At 36.7% G+C, this 6,942-nt stretch overlaps 1 protein-coding gene across 5 annotated transcripts in view; it reads right to left on the minus strand.

The window, feature by feature from the left end:
* The window catches only part of tjap1 (tight junction associated protein 1 (peripheral)), a 129,602-nt gene extending 123,327 nt beyond the window's left edge, over nt 1-6,275 (minus strand). For all 5 annotated transcript variants that reach the window (XM_016461853.1, XM_016461849.1, XM_016461851.1 and 2 more), the window contains exon 1: nt 5,928-6,275. The gene's annotated coding sequence lies outside the window, so the exon portion shown is untranslated. The remainder of the gene's footprint in view (nt 1-5,927) is intronic.
* Between the last annotated feature and the right edge of the window lie 667 nt (nt 6,276-6,942).

Genomic DNA, 6,942 nt, shown 5'->3' on the forward strand with positions numbered 1-6,942 from the left:
TCCGTCTAAAAATGTGCTGAATATGCGTTCTGTGTGAATGGCTTGGTTTCGGTTTTAACCTAATCAAGATTTTCTCCGCATTGAGCTTCTATATTTCTCTAATATTTTGAATGCATAACACAGCAGCGGCGCATCTCGTGGGCAAGACTAACAAAACATTAAAATGCAACAATGTCACTTACATCATTATCACCGCATCTTGTGCGCCACTGATGATGCTCCCTGACCCACTCCTAACATTGAAATGTAAATGTTTATTTTAAATTCGACTAATATTCATTTTTTTTTATTCACAATCTCCTCATCACAGGCAGGCACAGCACTCAATTCAGCATGTTCATGTTTGTGTGTGCTGTATGCGTCACTCAGAGCACGTGCCTACATCGTGCACTATATCGAACATTTTTTATATCGTTATCGAAGAAGGTGTACCATCGATAAATATCGATACCGTTTTATCGCCCAGGCCTAGCAGCTCTATACTCGTACTGTACAGACTAATTTTATCTGTTTGTATATTTCCTGTTGTACACAATATAATAATCAATCAGTCATGGCATGTTTTCGACAGTTTTCTGTTAAATTAAGAAATGATAATAATAACTGATCAAATTTATATTTTATTATAAAACAATAAACAGTCAAGTCACGGTTTACTGTTAAAGTAATTTTATGAATTATCATTATAAAATAAAAATGGTCAAAGCATGTTTTCTACACTGTTTTTTCATTTTATCGCCCAGGCCTAATAATAACATTTATTAATGTTGATTGAGATCTTGCTTTTTCTTAGCTTTTATTTTATAAAATTTAAATTGTATTTAATTGTTTAAGGGCATTTCGCGATTTCAGTCATCATACAGTAACCAGCAACAACCACCCTTTCCTCTTCTCACCGGAGACATGAGATGCAGTACCAAGCGGTCTCTCGCTGTCGGTGCTTGTAATGATTTTTGAGTCTTTCTCGGACACTTTTAAATGCTTCCACATTGCCGACATGTTTGCTGCATTAGTGCGCGCCTCTATTTATTTGATTGCGTCACGTCATTGTTCGCTACAATTTATTCGCCCAACGGCCCCCCCCGCCCCCCTTGAAGGTCGAGTTCATTTTATTTAATTATATTTTCTCTATAGCGCCAGATCACAACAGAAGTCATTTAAAGTTACCTTTCCGATAGAACAGGTCTATACCTTGTTCTTTTATTAAACAAAATAAATAGCCTTATGTTATTTATCTTATTTCCACGACGGCACGTCATTTCGGTCTCTACGTTATGGTCGCGCTCTCTGTATCACGCACAGCGGAGTTCCGCCCCAATGCGCGCGTGCACACACACACACTCACACACGTGCGCGCGCACACAAGTGAGTACACTCCCACTCGTATTTGTAAATATTAAATCGCAAAACGACTATTTAAATATGAATTCTTCGTGTCTCTGTGTTAATGAATGATTAATGAATGGTTTACGGCTAATTTTTACTTTATTTCAACTTTGTGTCATTGATTTTTTTTTTTTTTACATCAAGGTGTATGCCGTGCCTCCAAGCATTCTTACTCGTTTTGCTAATAAACGTTCTACGTTTCTTATTTATTTGGTTATATATTATACATGTTTACTTATCGCAATTGACACGAACTGCCACTAATTCGAAAGTGAAAGTAAAATGCGCACGGTGCTTTTAAGCTATTTAAAAGCGAAGGAAAGCGAGGAAAAGAGGGGAAATTCAAATGAACTAAAAATGAACAATTGCTTTACGCCGAATTGCAGCTATTTGAAAGTGAAAGTAAAATGCACACGCAGCTTTTACAAGCTATTTAAGGAAAGTGAGGAAAAGAGGGAACGCCCCCACCCCCGCGGTGATACCGGTATTACCGGTGTTACCGGTATTGTCACACATCGATTAACCGGTGGGAAAATTTCCTCACCATCACAACCCTAATTCTGACTGGTTGTCAATGTTTTTATTGTTCATCACCTGGAAAAAAAATCGTTCTGAAAGTGATTCCTGTGTCATTATCGTTATAGTTGATTTTTAAAACTTTATCTGTATCATTACTGTTATAGTTAACTCAGGATTAGCTAGCTGAAATTGGCAATAAAATTAATCTATTTGCATAAATTGAATCACTTATTTATACTTAAAGCAAATTTTTTTGTCAAAATGATATTTTCACTTTCGATAAAATTTTCATTTTGGTGCATTATACTCTAACATCTACATTTCCCTCCTGAAATTAATATTTTAGAATCTTTTGAAACTCCAATAATCAATAACTCTGTACTGACTAGCTGAAATTTGCAATAAAATTAATCTCTTTGCATGAACTGAATTATTTACATTGAATTAGGTAGTTGTACAACCCAATAAAGACCAAACGCTTAGTCCTAATCAGCAATGTGTTCAACCCTTCTTAACAAACTGCAATTTACTAATTGTTTATCGACATTACCCATCTGTAAGCAATGGCTGAGACATGCATGACTTATCAACTCACTTTAAGTGCACTCAATAAAAAGGGAGGAGGAATAGGAGCAGCTAGCCTGTCATATCAAGCAAGCACTACGCAATGAAACACTGCGGTTTACATCACCTCCCCTGACAGACATTCAACACAGTCTTCGTCTCAAACTAGTGAGCTGCCTACACTAACAAAAGAGGACCAAAAAGTACCATGATATTCTCTGAAGTACTTTAAAGGAAGTGTCTTGCCCATTCACTTCTGAGTAGGGCTGCACGATAAATCGCATGCGATATTTAATGCGCATCTTGTCAGAAAGCCGGTTCTGTAATCAGCGGTAAATCACGCACGTGATGGAGATTTACCACTGATTACAGAACCGGCTTTACTGATAAGATGCTCGTTAAATATCGCATGCGATTTATCGTGCAGCCCTACTTCTGAGCATGGTATGCACAATGATGACTTATCAAGGTACAACCCTATGATGCCCAAAAATGCTGTCTAGGTAGGCAGCACACAAGGTTTTAAAATAGAGCCAGAGAAGTCAATGACATCAGGATGCTGATCTACTTTACACAGAGCTGGATTAGTGATGCTGCGGCCTTATATCAACACTACAGATACTGAAATAGGGCTGTGCATTACATTGCAAGCTGCCGGTGATTTAAAGTGGAAACTAAACATTATAATACAGGCACACAGGTGACCTCTAAAGACTCTTTCTTTATTGGAGATGCACTAGTTGTGAGTTATTGCATATAAATCTATTACACTTCACATTCAAATCAGAAAGAACACTTATACACCTTTACCATTTAACTTTTTTATTTTTACTTTGTCACTACTTTTAAAAATTTAATTCAAACTTCAGTTTGATTGTTTAAATGGCACTGATTTTTGTTTTACTTTTAACAGCTTTAATATTTAAAGATACATGAATAAAAATCAACAGTTTGACATTACTTTGCCATTGGTTTATAAGGTTTTTGTGATAACGATTTGTGATTTTTCAAGTTAATTTTGGATTCCATTAAATTCAATTCATATATTGTCATTTGCAGTGTTGGGCAGTAACTAGTAACTTAGTTACTTTAATAATATTACTTTTTGCAGTAACTAGTAGTGTAACTAATTACTAATAAGATTTCAGTAATAATATTACAGTTTCCATTAGGGCTGCACGATATATCGAAATGATCGAAATACCACAAATGTAAATATCGCGATATGCATATCGCAACGGCGTGCGATATCTGAATCATTTTAATAATAGGCTACTTAAATCAAAATGTTGCAAAAGGTCAAAGTTTTAGTTCGACGCATATAGCAGAGAATTGCTGGACGTCAAAAAGAGTTATTAAGTGTAATAAGAAAACAACTCTTTGCCGTCTCGTCTTGCTGTCTGACAGACTCACACCTGAAAGCGCGCGCACAATAGTACCAGTCTCGACGATCATTCTCGTAAATGCAGTCAGTTATGTTTTAAATGAATGTAAACAGCTGAGAAAGAAATCGGATGTGTATCATTATACTGGATCCGTGCAGTCGGATTTAAAGGGACAGCAGCCTATAAATACGTGCTGCTGAATATGTCACTAATGTTAATCAAACAACAAAACAGCTATAACAAAGATTAATCTAAATTTAATTCATACAGTGAACACAATGCAGTGTTATTTTACACTTAATTATTAAATTTCTGTATCTGAATACTACTGTTTATTTTATCTACGCTTGTAAATTGTGCATTTGTTCTTTTTTCCCCCTTTTTCTCTTTTTTTTTTACTGACTGTTCACTTGCCTTTAATCATGTTTGAACTTTCTCAGACTATAGTTTTTGCTGTGGTATATGAAGAAGTACTTAAAGTTTATTTTACACTTAATTATGAAATTTCTGTATCTGAATACTACTGTTTATTTTATCTACGCTTGTAAATTGTGCATTTGTTCTTTTTTCCCCCTTTTTCTCTTTTTTTTTTACTGACTGTTCACTTGCCTTTAATCATGTTTGAACTTTCTCAGACTATATTTTTTGCTGTGGTATATAAAGAAGTACTTAAAGTGTATGGAAAGCAAAGTCACAATGATATAAAATTAGTGTCATTCATTTTTTTGTCATTCACATTGATGTTAAAATTACATTTTCTGATTTGTGACATTACTTTTTACGTACTGCTAAAACACTGCTGGTCACTTTCAGAAGTTGTAGTGATTCTTTCTTTTCCAAGAAAGAATGTGAAACAAATTGGTTATATAATTTTCATTTTTAAATATTTTAAAATATAATTTAAATGGATTTTTCTCACTTCAAGCAATATCGTATCGCATATCGAATATCGCATTTTTAACAAGGCATCGCGTACCGCATTTTTTTTCAATATCGCACAGCCCTAGTTACCGTTCATAAAACAGCTTAGCTACTTTTGATGCCTCAACCCCGCTGATTTAAAATCCAACAATCAAATAATTCCTAGATTTATTTTCATAATTTTCACGACTCGGCCTCGCACATGCATGTGATGTCTCCAGTGCAGCAGGCAATCTTGGAATATGGAAAAGCTTACATCCAGCAGATAGAAATATTGCATTATATTGATTTTGTCAGGAAAAAAGATTATCTGAACACTGTTGTGTAAGTTGTGGCACAAAAACAGACAATTAAATCTCATTCGCAATTATCTGTATGAAAATTAATCGTCAAGCAACATTTCACGATCGTGACAGCCGGATGGTTGCTTCATAACCGCAGGTTTCTCAAGCGTTCCTTACCTGTTCTGTGTCCATGATGGACTCCACGAGTTATTTCACCATAAACAGAGTATATCGTCGAAATATCGCGTCGTTTTTTCTTCCCAGCAGCATTCCGCGAAGTTATACTATTTCATGTAAGGACACGTGAATAAAATGTTAATCCCCATCGCTTTAGGACATCATCATCATCATAATGAACCCGCTGAACAGTCGAGTATTAAAGAAGACCGTGTAACAGGATCGGTTGCACAACAGGATCTAGTTGGTAAGCATTAATAGGAGTATATCTCTGATCAGGAGAACAAAAAGACAAAGAATTAAATATAAGGTATTTAAATCACGAACAGTGAATGGAGAACGCACATTACACAGATTAACAGTTACACCGCCGAAGGGTTTATTTTCGCTGCCCATGGCCATGACTGACTGCGCGTAAAACACCTGACATCGACACCTTCAAGATTAGTAACGTTAACCTTCTCTAATCTGCTATCCGATCAGTGTCTGGAAGATAGATCAAGAAGCATTTCACAGGTCTGATTGTTACACAGATGGGATGTTTAGGTTTCTTACAACACTGCAGGGTGTGTTTATCAGTTCATCTGAACGGTGACTGGCCGCGTATATCAACAATATATTAAAATATATTTGATAGTACACTACTAAAATGGACTAATGTTTCAAAGAAATATGTTTATGGAATTCTTACCTGGCGCTAGTGAATTTTCCGCAGTTAAACCCAGAGTTTGGATCAGTCTTGACTCCTGCTCGAACTGAATAAACTTTGCCCGCTTCTTCTTCTTCTCCGCGCTGGCTAACACACACTTGCTAACGGCCGCTAAAATCTCTCCAGCTCGCGCCGTCAAAAGCGATCGCCGATCCCGCGTCCTGTCGCCGGTATCTCTCTGTGAGGAGTTGAAGTGTTACCACGGATCGCAGGTGTAGATAACCGCTGTTCCCGATTTCAGATAAAGTTTATCTCCACCTTCTCCCGTCCAGCGCCATCTTTCCCGCGGGGCACGCCGGGTAATCCTCAGGAATCCCGACGCGACGCGACGCGTTCGCAGAATGCTGCGATGACATTGACTTCTACCACCAGGAAACATACATTTACCTCGGCTCTATATGATGAGCTAGCTTTCAGAAGTTGGTAATAGCAAATAAAATAATGGTGCATACAATTATGCTCATTTTTAAAACTACGTAAAACTATTATGGGGTACAATAAGTGATGATAATAGCCTATCAGATGACAATACCATAGGCTACTTTCTTAATATAAAGTTATTAATATTAATAGCCTACACTCTAAAAAATGCTGGGTTAAATACAACCCAGTGCTGGGTAAAACAGGGACAAACCCAGCAATTGGGCTGTTTTGACCCAGCGGTTTGGTTAAATGTTTAACCCAACCTTCTGGGTAGTAACCCAACCGCTGGGTCAAAATAACCCAATTGCTGGGTTTGTCCATATTTTACCCAGCACTGGGTTGTATTTAACCCAGCATTTTTTAGAGTGTACTATTAGTAGGCTACTCCATGTGTATAAAGGTCTATATAGCCTACATCACAAACAGTGATGAGAATTAGCCTATGTAGAAAATCAATGTCCATTAAAGTTAAATTGTCCCAAACCCCCTTAAAAATAGCCTATACATTTTGATTTCATTTCGGCAGAATTAGGCTAATGTTAGTTCATTTAGAACAGTTCCCATGTTCATGAAA

This window comes from Sinocyclocheilus anshuiensis, unplaced genomic scaffold, assembly GCF_001515605.1.
Source record: "Sinocyclocheilus anshuiensis isolate Anshui unplaced genomic scaffold, SAMN03320099.WGS_v1.1 scaffold460, whole genome shotgun sequence".
NCBI classification, from domain to species: domain Eukaryota; kingdom Metazoa; phylum Chordata; class Actinopteri; order Cypriniformes; family Cyprinidae; genus Sinocyclocheilus; species Sinocyclocheilus anshuiensis.